This window comes from Mirounga angustirostris, unplaced genomic scaffold, assembly GCF_029215605.1.
Source record: "Mirounga angustirostris isolate CCGP_5_RB_7025 unplaced genomic scaffold, mMirAng1.0.hap1 SCAF_2, whole genome shotgun sequence".
Taxonomy (NCBI): domain Eukaryota; kingdom Metazoa; phylum Chordata; class Mammalia; order Carnivora; family Phocidae; genus Mirounga; species Mirounga angustirostris.
This window is the reverse complement of record NW_026991710.1, coordinates 128,988,645-129,000,790: the sequence shown is the minus strand read 5'-3', so window position 1 is coordinate 129,000,790 and position 12,146 is coordinate 128,988,645. Positions and strand designations below refer to the sequence as shown.

At 42.5% G+C, this 12,146-nt stretch overlaps 1 protein-coding gene and 1 pseudogene across 2 annotated transcripts in view; one reads left to right on the top strand and one right to left on the bottom strand.

Moving 5' to 3' along the window:
* Nucleotides 1-12,146, bottom strand: part of TRIM2 (tripartite motif containing 2) — a 107,146-nt gene that overhangs the window by 58,614 nt on the left and 36,386 nt on the right. The window lies entirely within an intron of this gene.
* On the top strand, nucleotides 222-318 carry LOC123849137 (U6 spliceosomal RNA; annotated as a pseudogene).

Sequence of the window (12,146 nt, the reverse complement as noted above, 5' to 3'; positions counted from 1 at the left end):
ACCACGTCCCTATGACATCAGAATAGGGAAGGAATGGATTTGTCTCTCTTTAAGATAAGGAAACCAAAGCAGAGGGTTTAAATGACTTGCCCAAGGTCATCGGGTAAAACCAGTGAATCAGAAAGCTCAGATTTCAAGTCTTCTGCCTTATCTGATACCTAACCTTAAACAAGTTTAACACTTTCCAGTAGGGTGTGTGTGTGTGATAAAAATTATGGGGTGCTCACTTCGGTAGCACTAAAATTGGAATGATACAGAAGATTGGCTTGGCCCCTGAACAGGGATGATGCACAAATTCAGCAAGTGTTCCATATTTAAAAAAAAAACAAACAACATATTGAACTTTTCAGTTAAAACCAGTTAAAAATAATTTTAATTTGAATAGCTTTTGAAAAGTTTCATATTGCTATCAAACTAAAATTGATTTTAGTCTTTTTTTAATCTCAGAATTTTAGGGTTTGGGCAAGGGAAAAAAAAACATTTGTTTTAATAAAATGATATACGTTGGCTAAATGAAATTTCCTGAGGTGACATTTTTATTCTCAACAGTGAAATAAAAACATTTCATTCTAATTTTCATCCTAATTTTATGATAATTATCATAGTGAGTGAGAGTAAGTCTTCATTAGTATTGTTAATTTATATGGTAAATTAAGTTTACTCATGAACACTGATTTAAAATCATGACAATATTACAGATCTGTCACAAGTGACTTGTTGAAGACATCTGGATTTGCAGGACTCTCAGAATCAATACAAAAGCTTTCCAACCCCCAAAGATCCCCAAACTGAGACTCTGCCAGGGTAATGATCATTCCCTGAATATAACTGGATACCCCAAATAGAAAGACAATTTGACTACTCCTAAAGGGATAATGTGCTGAGGAAAATGGAGGCACAGAATGTGCTAATAAGCACCGTGGGAAACTTTCCATCAGTCTGAATATGCCGAAAGGAATACACATAAAATGTATGACAACCTTTCATCAAAGTGTTTGGGCACTACCAGTTTCTGGTCGTTTTGATGAGAAAAGCGATAAATACTTATCTAGATTCTTGGCTGTTCTCCTTTCCCCATCTTGGTTTCTGAAGTGTCAGAGATCCTTCTTACTCACCAGGCCAGCAGAAATAAGCACGTGATAATAAGAAAGATCAGAATACAGAACTACTCTTTCTCCTGGAGGTCCACAAAATCAATTTCTAGAGAGGAGCACCCACAAACATGCCAGGGGTGGACTTCATCTCTGAAGGAAACTGAATCCTTCTGGATGTAGGAACTAGCACGGCGTGTATTGACAAAAGGCCAATAGAAAGGAAATGACAGGGAAGGGAAGGCAAGTGGAACCATTTTTAAACTACAGAAATAGCCCACATTAGTGTGCTATTGATATTAACCAGCTCTGAGAGCTCTCACTATGTGGGGAGACTCGCTGAGTTTCCTTGTCAGGGGAAAACCAACAGCAATACTGCTTACAGAGGGGTTGAGGCCTCCTCTCAATAGCAACTTCTCAACTGGACCATTCTGTTCAAAATTGACACTTGCCCCCTCACCCCCTGCCATCCCCTAGCACTTGCCATCTCCCGTCCTTGCTCTATGCCTCTCTAGAGCACCGATCACTTTGCAATATAGTACGTAATGCGTTTCTCTGGCACATTGTCTCCTCCCCACCTCTCCAGGATGTTAAGATTCATGAAGGCAGGGATTTTTGTCTGACTGCTCACTGCAGGAGTCCCAGCACCTAGAACTGCGCCTGGTACATGATAGACACTCATTCTTTCTTTGAAGGAACTGAACAAGTATCACATGGGAATGGACTCAGTCCCGGTAGCAGAAAAGAGTGGCATGGGGGGCGCCTGGGTGGCTCAGTTGGTTAAGCGACTGCCTTCAGCTCAGGTCATGATCTCAGGGTCCTGGGATTGAGCCCCACATTGGGCTCCCTGCTCGGCGGGAAGCCTGCTTCTCCCTCTCCCCCTCCCCCTGCTGGTGTTCCCTCTCTCGCTGTGTCTCTCTGTCAAATAAATAAATAAAATCTTTAAAAAAAAAAAAAGAGTGGCATGGGTTGACTCACACAATAAAGAGCACAAAAAGAGTGGCATGGGTTGACTCACACAATAAAGAGCATTCACCAGTCATGTGAATGTTTTCATTTGACATCAGACATTACCTGCCTTCCCGCATGATCGTCTAATCTCTAGCAAGATAAGCTATCAGCCAGAGGGTAAATATTCAGGGATATACTTTAACACACTCAAAAGTGCAGAAAAGGAATTGAGAACCACTGAGGACACATCTTGCAGAAATACAAAGTCTAAGAAGGTTGACATACAAATTCCTCATTAGTGGGGGTATGCCAACTCAACAGCTTTTGAGGGTAACAACAATGCAATGAGCATGGAACAGAATCCTGGGGCATAGAAAAACCCCATCCCAGCATTTCTTGCTTCGCGTCATCACTGGTATTTTTCCTGGCTCACATCCTCACATCTCCTAGAACTTGGTGAAAACTACAACCAACTGGAAAAGCAAAACTTGAGAGGAGGAGAGGAAACAAAAGGAAAATGCCTGTGTCCAAAATTCTAGGGTTGAAACCACAATTCCCATCCCAGATTATACTATTTAGATCAGAAAATGATCCCAACGTTTTATTGTTGACACCAGAGTGCGGAAGAGCAGGAAGGGAGGGTGGAAGACCAACGACAAACTGAAAGCCCTATTCTTGAGAAGGGGAGAGAGTTGCTGACAACTTGTTGGCTGGGCTAGGAAACACAGTTGGGAAACGGGTCAAGATTCCTTTAGAAAATAAAATTTTAACATGTGATATGTGGGTAGGAGGCAGCATATTGATTATATACCATCATAAAGGCATTAGATTCCATTTCTATTTAGTTTTATGGCATTCTTGGGTTACTGCTTCTCTTCATTGCCACTGAGCTGGCTTTATTTATTAGCAATGTTGCATTTTTGCTGTTCTTGGACCAATGACAGTGGTGCAGGCATGCGAAAATCAGCTTCCCAAGAAGTTAAAAATCTTCTGGTAGATTTATAGAAAGCAAATCTCAAACCATTAGGATTGTCTGTAACACAATGTACTATCTTTTACCCGCCAGGACAGGTGGTACCTAGAGCTCAAGGCACAGGTGAAAACATGATTAAAGACACACGGTTTTTTTAGTTTTGAAAATTTATGAGCATATTATTATTCACCTGCAACTGAATTTGCATTGTTACAGAGGACTTGACTAGAAGAAAGAAAAGAGGACAATCTTCAGCGAAATTAAAACAGGGTGACCTATTTCTAGTTAAATCAAGCCTCTATCCCAAATGGGCCATTTTGTAAATTAGAAGGCCAGATGCAATATCTTTTCTGACAGTATGGGCATGAACGTGTGTGTTTGTGGGTGAGTGGGTGTATATTCAGGAGGCCATCCACTTTAATTTCTGTCTTCAGGCAAGGATGTGCCCAAGCTTTCCAAGGGTTCCTCTTATTTCCAGGGTCGGATGTATGACAGCTTCCCTAGGTTGCTGGGTTTTACCATATGGAGGCTGATTTATGCCAAGCCCCCAACTTGTCTTTAGGAGATTTATACCTATTTCCTCTACCTCTTAGTATAGATAACTGTTTGCCATTGCCTTCTTCATAAAAGTCCTCACATTTTACAACAGAATTAAGTCAGTTCTTAAGATCGGCTTTGGGTTTTCTAAGTTGCAGAAGGCTGGGTCTGTGTGATGGAGTGTTAAGTGGTCAGGCTAATTGACTTTCATCTTACAGTGCCCTGGGACAGTCAACATGGTGGGGTCTCCTCTCCCCCACATCCATCATCTTGCCAAGTCTCCTCCTTTGCTCTCCTTTGGGACTACAAGGAGGCTACATATTCTGGGACCACAGAAGAGGCAGAGAACAGCCAAAGCCCTAAGCTCTGGGAGTTGGGTGAGGTTAGCAAGAAGGGGGAAGAGAAATTTATTCTACTTCAGAACCTCACAAGGCATACGCCCACACAACAGCAAACCCCTTTTTGCCCCCGGTGGATAGGAAGTGCATTATTTAATTCTGTTGTTGATTAGAATAAATGTTTACCTTAATATGTTTTCAAGAAGAATAAAAAGCACTTCATGGAGGAATGGAGGTGATTGAGAACATCAAGGCAGACGAGGGTAAAGTAAAAGAGGGTAGAAAAAATAGCATGCAGATAGCAGTAATGAAGGTTCCTTCCACGGTGCAGTTTGAATAATTACACTGGGCTCGTTTTTTCCTCAGTATCTGGTTTAATCTAAACCTCCAAATTCGAGGAGGAAACCTGATCTGTTAATTTCAGGTAACCTGAGCAATAATAATATCCAGAGAACTCTACTAGCCAACCCCATTATAGAACAAATTCTATTCTGACACTAAAACCCTTACATAAGTGATAAAGGGCACAGATGGCATCAGACATTTAAAAAAAAAGTAATCACAGGTGTGTGCAAATTATAATTATGCCACAATTAGAAGTAATTCAGTCACATTTTTTGAAGACAAAAAACTATGAGAGTAAATAATTTGGCAGCAAATTTTTTAAAGTTTGAAAGTATTTCTCTTCAATAATACATACAAATGTTTCATTAAAGTCTTAGTTTTAATCGAGAGATAAGGAAAAGAAGCACAAGGGAGTCTTAAAAATTAAACCTAGGTCAAAATTTTTTAAATTGCTACATATTTATAATTTCTTCGACTTAAAGATAGATAAGAGAAAGTCGTAAGTTTGGAGAAATTAATGCCTCCAGATATCCAAATGAAGGACATTTTCAATTCTTAGTAAGACAAAGAATGAATATTTTTACTTATTTCACAAGCAACGAAATCCACTAAGCTTTTATCATATAAGTAAAAAAAAAATAAGTCATCTCAGGATTATAATATTAAGTATGGTGAAAAATACGTATAGATTTTATCCTCCATTTTTAAAATATATGGAACATATATCATGCATCCGTACTTCTTGAAACAGGCACATTCTATCAGAGAACATTCAGTCCTATTGTAACCTTTCCAATGCAAATCACTTGGGTCTTTCTAGGAGAAAGCTGGGAAGAAATACTTAGAGGTTTAGGAAAGGCCACTACTCAGGTCTCTGTAACAAAAAGCTGCTTTCTCATACCACAGCACGCATGAAACTTCTCGTTGTGTGCTTGCTCGGGAGGGGCGTGCATTATTTAACAGTACAGCGGGTTAGGAACGGTGCTGCCCAAGCATCTGCCCGAAAATACTGAAAGGCACCAGAAAAGAGGTTCACACTAAGCAGAACTGAATCCTAATACTTAAGAAATCATTTTAAGAATCTGGACAAACAATGCCTCTCCATATTCTAATCTAAAAAAATAAATAAATAAACAAAACCTCTAACAATTTATTCACCAGGAATAAAACGGCAGTAGTTCGATCTAAGCCAAAGAAACAAACTAGTAATTTTTAAAATGCTTCATTCTGAATCTAGGTCTGCTCCTTAAAGCAATGACATTGAATCTATCTTAAGACAGAAATATCATTTTACCTTTTGGTTCAGAAATCCACTTATTAACATTCAGTATTTAGCTTAAAATAAATAGCCTTTCTACTTGCTTTCCTAGCCTCCCAAAATAAGGAATAATGACAGGGTGGGGCACACTAGTAGAGAAAGCTGTCAGAAAAATCGTATCCACTGTTTCAGGAAGCAAACCTAAGGTCCAACCCAAGGATTTTTTTTTCTTCTGTGTAAAGCTACCATGAACTCCACCCAGATTTGAGTCTACTTCAGAGGCAAGGGAAAATGTCAAAAAACAAAAACAAATCATCTGCATATTTGCTGATCATCAATGGCATTCAGAATTCAGAGGGTCGAGTCATGCATTATGAATGAATGGGTTTCCAATGGTAACTGGGAACCGTGGTGCTCAACCCCAGGGTTCTCCAACGGAGGACCGGGTGGGGGAAGGGTCGAATTGCACATTCTCCTCCACCCTGGGGTATGGAGGAAGGAATCCTGCAACTTAAATATTTCATCCCCATCTTCCCACCCAACGAAGAAATGCTGGGGGTGGGGGTGGGGATCTTCTATTTAAAATAAACCGAATACACATTAAAATGGAAGACAAGTAAAAACAAAAATCTAGTCAGATCACATTAGGAACTTGAGAAGAAAATCTTGCATGACTTTCTCCCTATTCTTAATTTGGTGCCTTTGTTTAAGCAAAGAGTGGGTCTCCCTCTATCTGATAGTTACAGAGCATGCAGCATCACCGAGAGAGAGGGGCGGAAAAAAAGAAAAAGAAATCAAGAAAAAGAAAAGAAGAAGAAGAAGAAGAAACAAACAAACAAAAAAAAAACCCCACCAGAATAGAGAGAGCAGGAGAAATCAGTTATCCACCTGGCATAATATTCAGCAATCAGAACATTTAGGACCTACCCATTTCTGCAGACAGACTAATCAACGAGGCAAAGAATTAAATCCTCCCAAGCCTGTCGCTGCAGCTCCGCGGCAATCCAAAAGAACAATGCACATTCTGCTAACCTCCCAAGTTTGGAAGCACCATGCAAAGAGACTGGTTAAAATTCCCTACCATGCAGTGCAGCCATCATCAGAAGCCCAGCATATCTTCTGCTCTATGTAGTGATGTGCCAGTTCATGCACAGAACAGAGGAGAAGAAAAATGGAGGAAAAGAGAGAAGGCTCAGGAAAGTCGGCAGGAATGTTTCTGGGTCATTAACAAGTGGGAGACCCCTTTCGGTATCCAAACCAATCAATCTTTATCTTACAGGACATCTTTTTCTCACTCAGCGTCTGTTGAAAAGACTGCAGCAAACCAAGCAAGGGATTGTGGGATAGGGATGCAGCAGCGAGCTGCAACGAGATTCGCGGGTGGCTTGCTTTCCGCTCTGAGTCAGCAGTCAGCTGTTTCCACGCTCTCCTGCTGGGCCGCCGAGGTCCATCACCGAGAATGTGGCTGCACGATTAACCCCCGGGAGAGGCACCGGCTCACGTCTGCTGGCGCCACGCAGCAAGGCCAGGCGCCGAGCTGCAAATCAAAGAGGCTGTGCTGATAAGCAAAAGGGGCATGCGGCGAGAAGGGCTTCTAGAAGGAAAGCGAAGTATATGATACCTCAGTTCAAATTCAGAGGTGTCATTTGGGTGAGTGTGTGCGAACACACGCTTACTTCCCTAAGTTAGGAAAAAGATACCTGTTTCCTTTAGGCTTTAAGTGGCTTGAAACACAAATGTGAATTTATAGAAATGCCCAACAGCCCAGTTAAGCATCTACTATCTTTCCCCCTCTTGGTATATACCCAGAAATGGGTCTATAAAATAGAGTTCCTCAAAGTCGAATAATGCAAATGACATTCCTCTGCTTTTTGTGGTTCTAATCATTTGACAAAAATCATGCAGTTCTTTCATTTACTTCGGGGGGTGAACAGAACCCGTTGTTTTTCTGATGATGGGAAAGTTTTTCAGTTAAGGGTTGAGAAACTTGACAAACCTTGCATACATACATAACTTGATTTCCTAGCAGGTGACTGAACTTATTTTTAAAAGGTTTTAATAACATAAAAATGATAAAGTAGCCATATAAAAACAACTGGATCCTCATATTACAAATAATACTTTAGAATTTACAAAGCTTACATATCAGAATGGAACTTAACAATCGTTCCCTTGTCTACAGCAATGGAGGCAGGGAACCATATCCTATTCTATACGTTGGTTAGTTACTAGTTTAAAAGTGGACACTAAACATTTTATTTAATAATAAAATTGTTGGGGCACCTGGGTGGCTCAGTCGGTTAAGCATCTGCGTTGGGCTTAGGTCATGAACCCAGGTCCTGGATAGAGCCTCGTGTAGGGCTCCCTGCTCAGCAGGGAGTCTGCTTCTCCCTCTCCCTCTGCCCCTCCCCCTGCTTGTGCTCTCTCAAATAAATAAAATCTTTAAAAAATAATAATAATAAAATTGTTAATTCTCCTATTTGATTACATTAATATTCATCACATTCTTTCCATGCAGTCAGGCATTGCATTGAGCCCTATGATGGGGCACTCAGCTCCGCAGAGTAGTTATGATTACCTTTGGGGGAGTGGGTCATAAAGAATCCAGTGAAATCAACAGACCCAGGACACGCCAATTTTGCTATTTCAGGTGGTACCCAGTTCTCAAAAGCCCAGGTTAACATCCTGTTTTAGAAATTTTGTTTTGTGGGGCACCTGGGTGGCTCAGTCAGTTAAGAGTCTGACTCTTGATTTTGGTTCAGGTCATGATCTCAGAGTTGTGGGCTGGAGCCCGATATCAGGCTCCCCGCTCAGTGGGGAGTCTGCTTGAGATTCTTTCCCTCTGCCCCTCCCCCCACTCGTGTGTGCGCGCACGCGCATTCTCTTTCTCTCAAATAAATAAATCTTAAAGAACAGTTTTGTTTTGTTTTTTAACAATGTCACTGAGATATAATTCACATGCCATACAATTCACCCATTTAAGCTGTATAAATCAATGGCTTTTAGTATATTCACAGATGCAGGCAACCATCACCACAGCCAGTTTTAGAACATTTTCAACATCTCAAAAAGGAACTCTGTGCCCTTAGCTATCACCCCTACCTTCCCACCCCCACAGTCTTAAGCAACCACTAATCTACTCTGTCTCTGTAGTCCCCTCTATAGATTCTGGACATGAATGGAATCATATAATACGTGGTCTTAGGTGTCTGGCCTTTTTCGCTTAGCATAATGTTTTCAATGTTCATCCGTATGGTAGCATGTATCAGTATTTCGTTCCTTTTTATGGTTGAAAAATATTCCATTGTATGGATATAGCATGTTTTGTTTATCCATCTATCAGCTGATGGTCACTTGGGTTGTTTCCACTTTTTGGCGATTATGAATAATGCTGCTATAAACATTCCCATACAGGTGTTGGGTGGACATATGTACTGTTGTAAAAGTTTACAATTTAATTAGCACTGACTCCTCAAACTACAAGCAGGCTACCCCCACTCCATTTTGCCATGTCCTCTTCCTAAGACAGTCCATCACAAAGGAGCCTGACCTGTATGATGGGGGTCCCTCTTCATCCCACTTGTGCTGTTGCTGGTCCTTTCTGAAGCCAAATTCACTGAATGCGGACCTCCCCCCCAGAACATCGTCCTGGCCTCTCTCCTTCTCTTCCTCCACTTAACCCACACTCTGGGGCACACAACTGGAGCGAGTGTCTGTTCTCAGAAGATGGTGAGAAAGTGGGAGAAATCCTTGGTCTTGTTGCTGGGCTTGTATTCACAGAAGGTTCACGTACTCCTTCGATCATTCATTGCAATGAATACTTATTGAATGTCCAGTGAGTGCCAGGCACTGAGCAGGCATTGAGGATCTCAGCCCTCAGGAAGGTTGAAATCTGGTGTGGAAGACTGGTTAGTAAGTAGGCAATTGCTACATGGAGTGGTAAGTGCTTTGACGGGAAGAAGAAGTGGAGGTTCTGGGAGCCCAGAGCAGGGACACGCTCAGCAGGGAGGTGTGGGGTACATTTCAGGCATAGAGCACAGCACCGGCAAATGCTTGGAGGCAAGAGATGGCTCACAGGAATTGAGAGCAGTAGTTCAGGGTGGCTAGAGCCTTCGGTGAAGGTAGAATAAACGGGGGTCATATGTGTTTCTGATCTTTCACCTGGAATTGGGAGTATCTCTTTCTTGGAAAAAGCATTATATAGGACAGTGGGTTCCAAATCTCTTCATCACTATGGCTTCACTGCTGTATGGGTAAATGGGTTTGGAGGGCTCAGTCTGCAACCTAACAAACATAACATTGTTTATTATAGGAAAACGCAGCCTCGTTTTTGGTGCCCGTCTTGGCAGAGGAATACAACTGTTTATAACCTGGGCCTTGGGTTACCCCGGGATGCGCTAGCAGGCCACAGCGTTTTCTCCTTGGCACGCCCTGGCAAAGGTGGATGCTGGTGGTAGTGGCTGTTGGGATCCCACGGCTCAGGTTCTGTCTGAGTTGGAGCTTGCTTAATTGAGGCCTCACACAGCTAGACTGTAAGGCTGCAAGAGCAGAGACGTGCCCCAGATCCTTGGGATGGAGGCTGCCGCACACGTCACTGACTTCTTGGAGCTGTCTTGCCCCTCCCCACTGTTTCCCTCCGGTTGAACAGACATTAGCGAGTTAACTGTCATCAGTCACTTTGACTGTGATGTACACTCCGGAAGTATACAGAGAGTGAATATGAAAAGAACAGAACATGTGTTAACTAAATTGGGATTGACAAGATCCTGGGAGACAGAGATCCGAAATGTACTGACCATGTCTTATGGGCCAGGCTCAACCCAAAGCCCTTTATATACAGGCTATCCACCCCGATCAAGGAAATTTTTTCTAGAAAGTAAACTCCTCAGGATGGCATACAAGGTAATTTATGATCTGGCCTCTGCCTTCTTCATTTTTCTCCACCTCTGTCCTCCCCAGTCATACTCCAGTTCCAAGACATGCCACCATGCATTTTTTAGCAGTGGCTCTCAACCAGGAAATGATACGTCCCCTGTGCCCTCCATGAAGTGGTGGGGTATGCATTTGGAAATGTGAAGGGGCATTTTTGGCTGTCATATTGATTGTGTGCTTGAGGAGTGGGCCGGTACTCCCAACATTTAGTAACTGGGGGGCAGGGATGCCAAACATCTTCCAGTACATGGGAGAGTCTCATACAAGTACATTTGTGTCCTCAAATTACCCATAGCTATCCCTTTAAGAAACACTAAACTCTAGGCTCACACTCCATTTGTTCTGCTGGGAGTGTTCTTATCCTTTCCTGACTCCTTCCCCTGTTTAATGCCATTGAATTCTTCAGAACTCAGCAAAGACACCATTCACTTTAAGAAAAATTCCCTGACTCCTTCTCCAATTCCAAACACTCCTGCCTCCAGTCTAGATTGGGTGTCAGTCTTATGTGCTCCATAGCATTCTTTGCTGAAAATTATTGATGGCTTCATATTTTACCTCTAACTCCTCAGCCCCCAGTGCAGTGCACATCACATAGTAGGTGCCCAATAAGTAGATATAGAATGACAAAAGTCCTTCTAGAAACAAACGAGTAACATAATATAATATAAAGGTAAATGTTCATCTCAGAATTGGAAAATAGTTGGAGCATTAGTGAGAGGCAATTCTTCATATTTGGTGGTTTATAATTTATTTTTATTTTTTTTAAAGATTTATTTATTCTAGAGAGAGACAGAGAGTGTGAGCAGGGGACGGGGCAGAGGGAGAGGAAGAGGGAGAGAGAATCCACAAGCAGACTCCCTGCTAGGCACGGCCTGACGCGGGGCCTGATCCCAGGACCCCGAGATCATGACCTGAGCTGAAATTAAGAGTTGGGTGCTCAACTGACTGAACCACCCAGGCATCCCTGATTGGTGGTTTATAATTTAGAAAGCACCTTCATAATACATTTTCTCTTTGATCTGCTATTCTAGAAACAGAGGAGGCATTATTATTATTATAGTGGAAACTGAGATTCAGAAAGGTTACATGGGGCACCTGGTTGGCTCCGTCGGTTAAACAACCTACTCTCGATTTTGGCTCAGGTCATGATCTCAGGGTTGTCAGTTGGGGCTCCATGCTGGGTGTGGAGCCTGCTTAAGATTCTCTCTCTCCCAGGGCACCTGGGTGGCTCAGTCGGTTAAGCGTCTGCCTTCGGCTCAGGTCATGATCCTGGGGTCCTGGGATCGAGCCCCGCATCAGGCTCCCTGCTCGGCCGAGAGCCTGCTTCTCCCTCTCCCTTTGCCCTTCCCCCTGCTTGTGATCTCTCTCTCTCTCTGTCAAATAAATAAACAAAACCTTTAAAAAAAAATATTCTCTCTCTCCCTCTACCCCTTCCACACCACACACAGCGCCCCCCACCTCAAAAAAAAAAGAAAGAAAAAATAAATGAAAAGAAAGAAAGGTTACATGACCAGGCCAAGGTGGAGTAGCAATTGTGTAGTAAATGTGAACTGGAGTTTGGCAGGGTCAAGCTCCCCCCAAAGACTCTAGGGGAAGATCCTTCCTTGTCTCTTCCAGCTTCTGGTAGTCCCAGGCATTCCTTGGCTTGTAGGGGCACCACTCCAGTCTCTACCGCCATTGTTACATGTCTGCCTTCTCCCTGTGTGTCTCTGTGTCTTTGC